The sequence below is a fragment of the Acromyrmex echinatior genome, chromosome 3 (assembly GCF_024713525.1).
Source record: "Acromyrmex echinatior isolate Ae372 chromosome 3, ASM2471352v2, whole genome shotgun sequence".
Lineage (NCBI taxonomy): Eukaryota > Metazoa > Arthropoda > Insecta > Hymenoptera > Formicidae > Acromyrmex > Acromyrmex echinatior.
Genome location: NC_141854.1, coordinates 12,213,720 through 12,226,992, shown reverse-complemented (window position 1 = coordinate 12,226,992; position 13,273 = coordinate 12,213,720). Strand labels below are relative to the sequence as shown.

At 30.8% G+C, this 13,273-nt stretch overlaps 1 long non-coding RNA gene and 1 pseudogene across 1 annotated transcript in view; one reads left to right on the top strand and one right to left on the bottom strand.

The window, feature by feature from the left end:
- LOC147910252 (uncharacterized) overlaps positions 1–13,273 on the bottom strand; it is a 322,413-nt gene that overhangs the window by 86,506 nt on the left and 222,634 nt on the right. The gene's annotated exons all lie outside the window — the stretch shown is intronic.
- LOC147910256 (glutamate receptor ionotropic, kainate 2-like) lies at positions 733–12,015 on the top strand (annotated as a pseudogene).

The following is a 13,273-nucleotide window of genomic DNA, read 5'->3' as shown; positions in this document are numbered from 1 at the left end:
ATTTTCAGAATGCTATATAATAATTGAAACAACATTAATTTCCTTCTCATAGATATATAATTAATTATATACATGAAAAATTTTATTTAATAAAATTGCAGATTACAAAAACGAAACAGATCCGTTAATAGATGCAAATTATTTTTTTAAATAGCATAGAAGTCTACTAAGTTTGCTAGATTACAGTTAAGATGTACTTCAATTGTATAGGTATTTAGTAAACATTTGAAATTATTGATTAAAATGTATTTTATTAACAACTTATGATGTCTCTTAAAAATTTTATTTAGAATAAATAAAGTATACTATACATTACAAAATATTTAAATTTATTAAGAATTATGAAATTAATAACGAATCCGTATCACTGACATCTCTCAAAGACTGTCAGTGAACCATCCAACAGTTGTTTTTAGCAGATAGATTGACAAAAAACCGTTGCAGAATACGTTAGCACAGTGAGTTCAGAAGTCTAAATATATCGCACTAGTTACATATGTATACTGTATTAGTGCGCTTATATGTTTAGATTTTTAAATCATCTAAAATGGCGAAGTAAATGGTACTAATGCAATGACAATAACAAACAAATTTAATTTCAATTTATCTAAATAAAAAATTTCTACAATTAAATGTCTACTTTTAAGGAGATGGAAAGTAAATCCTTACTATGTACTCTATACCATTTACTTTGCGCTGTTATTAGAATGCTTCTTTTAGAATAGCCGAGAAATGCTGCTTCTATACATCACTGTTATATGTATATCCAATATTTTGGGATTTCCAAGGAAAATACCAATCGGTAAGCTCGCCATGTTTCTCGTGAACAATAACATATGCGGGCAAAAGCAGAATTAACTAACCCAGCGTATCGATGAAATTGAATGATCGCAGATGGTTTGTTCGATAGCGACGAAATGATTCAAAAAGCGTTTGAAATATCAATTAAAACGATAAATAAAAATAATCAATCGCGTGAGAAACATATTGTTAACACTCAGAACAGAAAAAATCAACAAGAATACATTCCAAGTAGCAAACATATTAGGTACACAATTTTTCTTTTGCACTTGAATTAACACAGAACTTCATATTTTCAGAATTGGGAAAATTATTTTCGAAAAGTAATTCGTTATTATTATCGTTCTTTTTTTCTGAAAAGTAATTCGTTACTGTTATTCGTACTGTGGATTTAAGAAAGTAACTTGTTACTGTAGGCCGTTAATATTACTCAAAAAGTAATGTTACAATTTCCGTTACATTTTACCAAATTTTAATAAATTTTTTTTAGAGTAGCATTCAATTATCCATGTCGCTTTGATTCAACGCGAGATCGTTCAACACAAGATGTATAATGGTTATGATTAATCGCACATGAAAAAAATATAATAATCCCTTTTTTTAAAACTCTTTATTAAAAAAAAAACTTATATACGTTCCATACATATGTTCATGTACAAAATAACAATTATATTCATTATTGTTATCAAAAAAATGTAACTGTGTTACCATTAACGTAACAAATAAAGAAATGGAACATTTCGTTATATATCCATTCGTTACTGGAAAAAAAATTGTAACAAGTAACGCGTTACTACCCAACCCTGTTTTCTATCTTTAGAATGTTCTTATACCCTTGAGATATATATATGATCTAATAAGCGCATTTGTTATCACGTGCAACATATAATATAATACATCCACAATCTTTAAGTTATATTGCATATCAATTTTTTTCAAACACCATTTATGTATTATACTATAAAATAATGAGTTATAGAACCAAAATTAATATAGAAGCAATTTTAGTAATTTTGTTAATAATGTATAATGCTTCAATTTATTACAGCAATAAAGTGCTCGATTATTAATGCATACAAAGCGTTTTGTAAAATTACATTATGCAATTATACACAACGTGCGAGTTGATAAATAACGGATTTGCCGCAATATTTGGTCTTCAAGATAAAACGACAGCGAGCCAAAGTATGTACGATACTTTGGATATACCTCATATTGCTGCCAGATGGGATTCTGAACCAAAATATGGCAAAATGTGATAATAAACTTATATCCGCACCTCCATAGTATTTATCCTTATTTATAAATTTAGCAGTTTATACACAAAAAATTGCTTCAATCTATAAACAATCTGATATGAGTCATACAATTACATTCGATTTATGGCTGGAATCTTTTCATTAAAATACTAAATTAAACTAAAAAGTGTTATAACCAAAATAAAAAATTGTATTACTTGTAAGAAATTTTCAAGCATTGTCTCAATGTTCAGATAAACATCTCTTATGCGATACAAGTTTATTGCATTTTAATTTGATTATTCGCAAGCATTTGTTTGCTCTTTGCTAACTGAATCCAGATTAAATTACATTAACTGAATGTAATTTAATCAAGATTGAGAGCAAAGGAAATTAAAATTTTTTCAACAAATTTCCATAATTATTATCATTGATTACATTCATATCAAAAAATTATAATGTCTGAAATTAGGTTTTTCAAGACTTAATAAAAGAATACAAATGGAAAGAATATGCAGTACTTTACAACAATGCAGATAGCCTAATACGCATAAATCGTCTGCTCCAGTTGCCAAACATGAATATCATTTCCGCGATGATGTTCCATTTCGGTAGCGGACTAAATTTTAGGTATTCGTGCATGATACAAATAGGTCGTTCCTCGTACGAATCTGAGTGTAAGTGCAAGCGATGTTTGTTAAACAAAGTTATTATGCACTTGTACGTATTATTATTTTGTCCCAGAGTAAACGTCAGAAAATATCGTATTTATGATACGACTATATGGATATAAAGCGAACGTCACAATCAGACACGTCGCTATTGTCGAGAATTTTTCTGAAGACACGAACCATCCAAATTGACGAGATGATTTATTTGCAGACAAGCTATGAAAGAAGTTAAGATATTTGGACATAGAAATATCATAATCGACTGTTCATATGATATTCTTGCATTAGTTCTCGAACAAGCACTACAAGTTGGACTAATAAGAAGTTGGAATAATAAGAGAGATATTACAATAATTATTCTGCGTGTCTCGCGTGTTTTGTTTTTAATAGCCGCGACTATTCTACTTACCCCTATATTCAACTGACTCCCCTACTTAAAATAATAATAAAATGTATTCAAGAATTAAATATATTTAACTGTGTATACAAATTTCTGAAATCTTATTTAATTTGTGAATACATCTAGCGATAACTTAACGCACGTTTGATTATTAGAATCTTTGGATTTAAAACATTACCAATATTCCGGAATAAATTTAATGGGCATACCTTTAATCGACCCAGATAGCTTAATTGTTCGATATACCCTCCAATCTCGGTCTCTTAATTAGAACTTGACAGTTTCCATTTAAAGATGGAAGCGGCACTTACTTGATGCAGTATAACTTCTCGCAAGTGGTTATGTACAATTTCGCAAAAGCGTGAAGGGAAATCTTAAAAAATTATTTTGCAATGGAAATTTGAGGGCGCGATTTTAGCTTAAGTAATTATATGCGAAATATATCGTTTTTTTATAGCAAATTAATATTAAATATATTAATCACTTTCATAATATATGTATATGTGTAAAATTAATTTAGAAACAATTTAGAATACTTTATAATTTCTAGATAAAATACGATTTCATCAAATAAATAATTTCATCTTTTTAATTCTTATTTATTTTATTTTAAAAAATGTGCTATTTTTTATAATAATGCAAAACACTATACATATAGATAATAAATAAAGTGTTGGTGAAACTGTGGATATCTCTTGGAAAATATCAAGAAGGCACTGTATAATGTACGTATAATAAATTTTTGAATTACTTATAGGATTAAACGATATGATAAAATTCAATTCGGCTAGATTCCGAAGTGAATTCCAACTAGATATTGTAAATCTAGGAAATGAAGAATTGTATAAAATCAGTGAATGGAAAACGAATTTTAGTTTTCAATGGAAGCCGGAATACAGAATCCCCGGAGTAGACAAGAGTTTAGGTGAAAAGCATTTTCTCATCCTGATATCTAATATGTTTCAAATATTCATTTATATATTACGTTAATAATTAACCAAGTTAATAATTGTCAAATAAAAATAAATACAAAACTTTTTCTTTCGTAATATGAAACAAAATTATCAAAGAAATAAAACATCTATTCACTATTGTTAGTTAAAATAATTTAAAATAATGTGTTGATATATGTGGCACGTTTAGTCAAGTTATATGTCCCAGAAATAATGACACGTAATTGAATGAAAAAATTTTATTATCAATTTTAACAATATCAGTTTTGTCACTCAATAGCTAGAGTAATATTTTTCACAATGCATTCTCTGGTGCAGACTTCATAAAATGCAAGTTAGCATTATATTTAATGAATATTTTCTAGTAATAATCGCAACTTTTATAGGTTCATAAGATACAGTAACATCATTTATAAAAGGTGTTTATTAGCATCAATATATTAAATTGATTATCAATTTATTAATAGAATACTATAATTCCGAATAAATGTTATTAATAAGATTCGTTATAGTACAGAAGCCGTAACAATATTGCTGTAACGTTTGCAATATATGTTACTGCTTGAATGTTATAATATTGCTGATTTATTTACAATACTGCATGTATTTTATATTTTTTTTCTAAGGAAGAAAGTAACAGTTAGAATTGATAAAAAAATTTTTATTTTATTGTCTGTGCCATCAATTTTCAATTTATATATTAAATAAAGAGATAATAATTGTTTCTAAGATAAATTAAATTGGAATACATTCCAGACGCAGCCGTATGGGATGCTTAAAGAATCATCCTCTAATTATTGGAAATGATCGATATGAAGGCTTCGTGATAGATATAATTCAAGAAATGAGCAAGATACTAGGATTTAATTATACATTTGAAATCCAGACTGACGAAGCTTACGAATCATTTAATAACGTAACTAAGAAATGGGATAGAATGCTGGAAAAAATAATCGCTGATGTAAGTCGATGAAATTCTTTCGTGTCATGATTTTATCTCATACGAATCATATATATTTAGTCGACTTCGTACGTGAATAGTGCTGCTACCTTCCATCGTATACACAATACGAGACCAACACGTTGTAGCTTCTTATACCGATAAAGCAGTTGCCTCTTCATAGATATGTCGATAGAATCTGATGATTTCCACTAATTTTCAAAAATCGATTTCATCGTTAATACAAATTTAAATGTATTTTAAATTAATATTTTTGAAAGACCTTTTTATATCTTTTTTTCCATTTTATGAAAAAAGAGATACAAAGACCTACATAAAAAAACGAATATTATTTTTATCATACATCTAGTATTTCCCATAGAAATTTTTTTATAACACGCTGAATTTTTTTGTTTGATCTTGAAGGAGAGAGAGAGAGAGAGAGAGAGAGAGAGAGAGAGAGAGAGAGAGAGAAGCAGATTTAGCGATCACAGATCTGACGATTACGACGGCGAAAGAAAACGTATATTTTACGAATCCATTTATAAACTTAGATAAAACGTGGTAATATATTCGTAATATAATAGATAAGTAGAGTATACACTGAGATTTCAACATTTATGTTTGGATGGAACAATATTTTAGGCGTTCTGTACAGGATATCATCAAAGACCCATCCAGGTTTACTATCCTATCTAAGACCGTTTTCAAAAGACGTTTGGATACGTGTGATCGGAGCATACATCGTCGTGACAGCATTATTATTTGTAATTGGAAAACTGTCCCGTAAAATGGACAAATCCATATCCGTGCATCAAAGAGGCGGAAGTATTGGAAACACCCTTCACCTTGACAAATACTCCATTTCTAGTGATCGGAGCTATCCTGAAGCCTCCTGGCTTCACTGGATTTACACCAAGCGAGACGATATCCACTTTAGCTTGCCAACGTCTACAGAGTGTGCTTTGAGAATATTTTTCTTACATGAAATCAAACAAGTTCTTAAGCGCACAAAATTTCATGTCATTGCAGGTTTTTGCATACGTCTCACAGAATCGATTATGGTGCGCGCGATTAATAAGTGTCGTCCACTTCGTATATACAGTCAGCTTTTATTCTAATTTATCGCAGACCAAACGTTTATAGACAAGTCAAGGAATTTGTAAATCCCTATAATTAGCCAAAGCATAGAATTTAAACAGCGTTTAAAAAATTATATTCAATTTATACATATATATAATATTTAATGTTATTCTATTCTCTAAATTTCTTAAAATGAAAGCTAAACCAGTCTTTGAAAAAAAATGAAAATATTTTCACCCTTGAAAAAGTTCACTTTTTTGGCAGATTTTCACTCTTTTGGAGTGAGATTTCATTCTTTTGGAATTAATTTCATGACAAACAAGTAAAAATCTTACTCCAAAAGAGTGAAAATTTTCCATTCTTTTTCAAAGACTGGCTCAATTTTGTTTTTTGAAATGAGACTTCACTCTAAGATAAGTAATAATAAATCCCATGTTTTTTCCGTAATTAAAACATTCTTTCTAATACCGAGGAATGCACAATATTTGATATTGTTTAAAAATGTTTATCTTAGCGAGAATGTTTTTTAGCAATGTATGTAACCGCGTACATACATTATATGTATTGCGTAGATAATTTTAATTGTTTTTTATAAACGATAAAACAATCGAGTTATACTTTGTCTGTCGTATACCTTTGCCCTTAAAATAAACAATGGAATCGAAAAAAAATTGTAGTATATTTCAAAGGAATTTCAACAAGAGGTTTAGCTATTGCATAGTGGTTCTTTACTCTGATTGTCATTGTATCATTGTAACAATTGTAACAATGTATATCGCCAATTTGATAGCTACATTATCCATGAAATCTGTCGTGTGGTCTTTTCAAGTGGCGGAAGAACTGGCTAATCAACAGAAAATCAAGTATGGTTTCAACAAAAATTAATGGTTCTCATTCTTTAAGGTGAGTGATATGATCCAAAAAGGAAAAAATAGTGATAGTTGATAACTATTAATTAAAAATGCATATTTCGCGTTATTTACTTATAGAAATTCTTGGTAGCTCAAAGCAGTCAATCTCGTTTTACAGGATTCCACGTATGAACCATATGCGATTATATATAATTACATGAAGACTCATGCTGACGAGGTGCTTATGAAAAGTAACAAGGCTTATGGAAGGTACAACACGAATTATGCATATTATGCGAATTCTCATCAATTGAGTATATTAAACATAGATATTGTAATGTGACACGAATCGGTGGACTTTTAGACCAAAGGTTACGAGATAGCAATGAAATAAAGGTTGATGATTCAATCATAATACAGTAATAATAATTGTGATAAGTTATTATATTATTGCCAATTACTCTCAATTTTGTGCACGTTATACAAATTTTTGTAATTAAATGAAAGTGATTTTAATAAAATAATTTTTACGACAGATATACTTTATCATACAGATTTGTGTACTGCCATACTAAAGCTGCAGGAAAATGGTGTAATCGGCAAGTTACAAAACAAATAATGGAAAGAGAAACAAGGCAATGATGAGACGTACGATATCTATTCTCACATTATACTCATGTTATATTATGGCAAGAATTACCTGAAGATTAAGTCAAAAGCTGCATAATCTTCCTCCCCAAAATATACCAGGTAAATACACGGTGCAGTCTATAAATTTTGAAATAAAAATTATATAATAAAGAATACGACTAAAAAATATTTTGAATATTGCCGATCGGTGTTTAGACTGCGTATGGGTTTATAAAATAAGAGATGAGAAACCAAATTGAAAATTGACTGAAATATGCAATTCTTGCCGAACTCTATATTGATATATTTCTAATACTTTTATATAAAAATAATTAATTTATAAAAGAGACAGAGGTCAAAGAATTTAGAATACTTCCTAGCTGCATAAATATCATAAAGAAATTTAAAAATCCACACACACACACACACACACACACAACTAGATCTTATCAAAACAAATTAGTGACCTTGTAATACATAAAGTAAAATAGTATGAAATATTATTCAAGACTAAACCTAAAAAATTTATTACTAAATAGACTACAAATCGTCTGCTTTCTAGTATATACATATAATAAGCTATTTACATAAACATATAATTAAAATCAGTCGTGTAATTCTTTTTATTTTGTTTCTAAAATAATTACATAAATTTTTTATTAACTTTCAAAATCTTTTCTTTTCATTCACTTATTGTATTTATTCTTATTAATTCTTAACTTTCTATCTCATCTTCTATCTAATCCTTTTGCTTCATTACACGAATAAAACATAAGGCGGAGTATTTTATGTTTGCTTTTATTAGATTACATTTATAGTTGAACTGACTTAAACTTCACCGATTTAGTTCGTACGTGTAAAGACGACATAGCGGCTCAGGAGTGCTTGCGCGCGTTTGATAAGCAAGTAAGCCAAAGTTAAAGCCGAAGCGTGTACGCTTACTTCAAGATTGAGGAAGAAATTTACTTTGGATAAATTTTACGCAAGATAACTTCCAAGGAAAAATTTACATTTAGTCTCCACAAACTTTAATCCCACACGCGACAATTTAAACCATGATCGTTTTGCAAAAATATAAGCATTAAAAACTATTATTAAAATTTTAATTTTTATAAGAAACAGCGAGAGTCCAAGTGGAACCATTGAATTTCGAGGATGTCGGTAGAGTATTTTCAATTGTGATAAATGACATTGCATTGTCTTATAGCCTTTGCTGGATGGACATTTCTCTGGAATATTCAAAACATCGCATCAAACGTAATTATACATTTAATGATAATTTCTGTTTGTTTTACGAAGTTATTTTATAAGCTATAAAAATTATATTTTACAGATATCTTTACAGAAGAGCTCATAGAAGAGTTAAAATTTTTAATCAAAGGCAGCAACAAAAAAATCATCAGAAGAAGGAAAAAATCCGTTGGAACGAGTAAAAGCGACAGCACCGGTTTTTTAAATACGTGTCATTTTTAATGTAAACTATAAAAGATTATATAATAAACCCAATAAAATTATCACAAAGTTGTTTTGATTACAGTATTATTTATATGACACGATATTGCTGGCAGCGGAACTAAAACGAAAAGATTCGAAAATATCACGCAATTTCTGGGAATGTATTTTAATGATTACTAGCAACGCTAGGGCAAACTGAAATAACGCAGGAAATAAGTGCTTCGCTAGTAAATGCTTCGCTTGAAACCGTAATCGGACCGATGATTGCGGCAAACCGTCGCATTACATACGTAAGAAAATCTTCGTATGCGATCGAACGTCCCTGAAAATTATATAGCGCTTTTAAATCGCGCAACGAGAAGAAATGTGTTACCATCCGAATGATAAAATTTTACGTTACACTTTAACGGTCAACAAGCGATTATTTATATGTATCCTCCGATGTCGTAAAATGTTACATATACGAGCGTCAGTTTACGCGAGAGCAATTCAAGTTGGAAATTTACATTTCTCAGCCTAATAACGATCGATTCATTTTCTCATGTTGTTGATGAACAAGAAATGTTTCTCTCTACGTTAAATTGTGGCAATCGATTCTCGTGGACATGCATAGTAGAGAAGAGCTCCGTGAAAATTCTTCTTAATGAAACTCAAGTTGGTAAGTGAACAAATAATGGGGTTGTCTAACATATTACTAGACGCGATGCACAATTTTTTCCGGCGGCATTAAACTGCTTCCTCTTAAATAAATTCTTAAATAAAACTGGCAACCCAGAACATGAATTCTGTATTCTCTAATGTTCGTAAAACAATTCCTACGCAGCTTTATAAACTTTGCATTATATTATTATATTACATTGTTTAAAAATATATTAACAGAGAAAATAATAAAATTGCAATTGTATTGTACAATTAAAAATAGCTAAAAATTAAAAATCACAAATATCAATCAATCTCATAAAGTAAAGAAACATAATTGAATGCTAATCCTTTAATATTTTAAAATCTAAAATTGCAATTTTCTTAGAAAATATTTTTTTCAAAATTGCAGTAAACCCAAATGTTATTGTGATTAGGGTTGTGTGTAAAATATAATCTACATCTACGTGTATACAATGTAAATTATGTAAATCATGTTTTACTATGTGTCATTTATGTAAACAATTTACGGATCATCAAAGCCTATGTTCTCTATTGTTGCACTAAACTGCAGCTTTAATCTCGCTTATATATTTTTATTAATATTAGTCAGATATAATAATTATAAAATTTAATTACTTTTTTCTGCATTATGTTATCCAATTTATAATAATTTACATATTTTACATTTATATTTTTCACATAAAAAAAGATTTACAATAATCTTAACGTTAAATATGTAATAATTTCACGTATCTTAAAATATACGATACAATCCTGATTATGATAAGTCATAATAAGACGATAAACATTATTGGACAACTGAACTGAATTCTTACTATTGTAAGATCATTAAAGATCATGGATTATCTCAACCATTTTGTCGTAAGCACACTCGCATGTATATATCCATAGGTATAGTCATCCGTGCGTGATCGGAGCAACAAAGAAGATCCGGCGGGAAGATACGCGCAGCGGCGCGTAACCGTTGGTATCCTCACAAACAGAGAAGATCTGCTCTGCGGCCGCTAAACGATCGAAATCGCGCGGTCTCTTTCTCCGGCGGGAATTCGCCTCCGGTTTACGATCCATGGCTCGACCGATGACACAGACCCTTAAAGAATTTCCAATTGCTATATCGGACGGAGACAGAGTATCCAGCGGAGCGACACAACGGAAAGATCTCGCAGCGAGAGAGAGGAGTCTCCGCCGTGTCCGTCGGTCGCCTTATTCAAAGGTAGCGTCCACCCGGCTGTGGCAGAAAGAGCTGTGCGGGTGGGGAAACATGCCGCTCGTAAGATAGTATTAAGAGGCCATTAAACGGCTCGACATGACGTACGACTTTGTACGCGCGTGCATAACGCCGAGAAGAATCGCTGGCGAACGAAAGTTCTCCTACCTACTTGTCTGCCTGCTTTGCCTGCCTGCTTGCTTGCTTGCTTGCCGCTTGCCTGCCTATCTGCCTGCCTGCCTGCCTGCCTGCCACTCGCTTGCCTCGCCCTGAACCAATAAGAAAGTATCGAGAAGACTAAATTCATTCTCTCCTACGCTATCTGTCCCCGTTTCTATCTCTGATTAGGGAAACCGGAGGCGCGAAATTTACGAGCACCATGTGCGAGGACCAAAGCTGTCGCTTAGTCCACACTAGCTTCTTCTCTCTAGCATGGTTCATTCTGCTGTGAATGGAACTTCATTGATTAAGGGAAACCGGTACTGCGAAATTTACGATCGGTGCGTGCACAGTGCGCGAAATGCCCAACAACGTAGACCTAAACATACACGCCGAATACAACTCTCGAAATTTGAGTTTACGTTTCTGTGTAGAACTCAGATTAGATGTGCAAACGTGATAAGAAAATAAAAATATAAGAAAGCTATAGATGATCGAGAAGTTATAGATGATATCAAAGAAATTGATAAACGAAAACAAGAATAAGGATAATTGGATGAATTAATAAAAAATATTTAATATCTTATTTTGCATTATAATGAAAAAAATATTTACCGCAAAATATAATTATTTATTACAGAATTGAACTTGTTTATTTCATTTCAAAATGATAAAAACAAATTATATAGAATGTCTCGTCAAGATATTAATGCATTTCAAGCTTGAACGGACACAGTTATCTCTGATTATAACTTAATATAAAACATGAGTAAGCAAACAGATAGATGTGTACTTCAGATTCAACATCGCCACATACATTTTGAATATTATTTTTATGCAAGACATTGTATAATCTAACTTGGCGGGCCATAAATAAATGCTCACTACTTCTTACATCTCGCGCACGCGTGCATACGAAAACAGTTTTTTTATTAGAAATAAATTTTAAAATTAATTAAGAATGAGAAATATCGATGTACAAAAGAACCCTGTAAGTTTTTAAATTTTTCAAGAGAAAGAAAAAACTTATTTTCTCGAAAATTGAAAAAATTCTACAAAATATTATGTAATAACTAAAGATACGTTGTAAGTCTTCCAATTTTTCAAAAGAAAAGGAAAACTTATTTTCTTGAAACTTCAAAAATCCTACAAAATTTTACCGTAATAACTACAAATATGAACAATCAGTTTTTGCAGAAAATTTTCATTAAGTAATTCAAGTTTAACATCAAAATTGACATTCTGCGATAAAAATAATTAAAAAATAATTAAAATTAATATAAATCTTATTAAAGGACGGTTCCTCGTAGATTTTGATGGACTTCAAATATGTCGTAAAGCATTAAAAATATTAAATATTTTTTTATGTGCTTATCTCAGCAGTCGAAACAATCTCTGGGATTGAGAGTAAATTAAAAAACTTCGTAAAGTATAAATATACTGTTATAAAGTAAAATATCATAAAACTTTTGTATAAACCATTTTTTTATATACCTTATAGTTTTGAAGATATGTTGAAAATAAAAAATTAATTTTCGAGGGGTCATTTTGTCCTCTAAACTTTGAGATATGCGTATAAAAAATATGGATCTAATATTTTTATACCATACGATGTATCCAAAATCGGTGAGGAACAGTGAGACAGTTTTGACAATTTTTTTAAGAGCAAACTTTAAGACTTAGAACGATCTTTGAATGATTTACTTGTTTCTTCAATTGATTCGCCACGAGACGTCAGCCGTACAGCCGTCTCAACATGTTAAGGAGTTAACACCGAAATGCTCAACGAAACGCGCCTGTCCGTTAGATCGTTAATCGTCGTTATCGCGACGACAAAGCGAAATTAGTGAGCGCGCCTAGCACGGTCGAGGAAAATTAGGGAAGATTAACGTGCGTTTTCCATTACCCGCGTACCGTTGCGGCTGAATGTGTGATACGAAGTGCAAATATCCACTTTGCGTGTGCACATCTGTAAGATTATAATGTCCGCGAATTCGCTTTCGATGCACCGCCTTGCCTTGTTACCAGCAGTCTCGTTTGCACCGATGAAACCGCAGACGCATCCAGATTATCCGGTTCTTTATTGCGAGCTTATTTTACATCACTCACTTTTTCATTCAGTCATGAAGTATACTGAGATGCGCTGCTGTATAATATATAGTCGGCATCTTTATAGATTCTTGCTTGACTGACGTCACGTAATTCATTTCATTCAAAACATA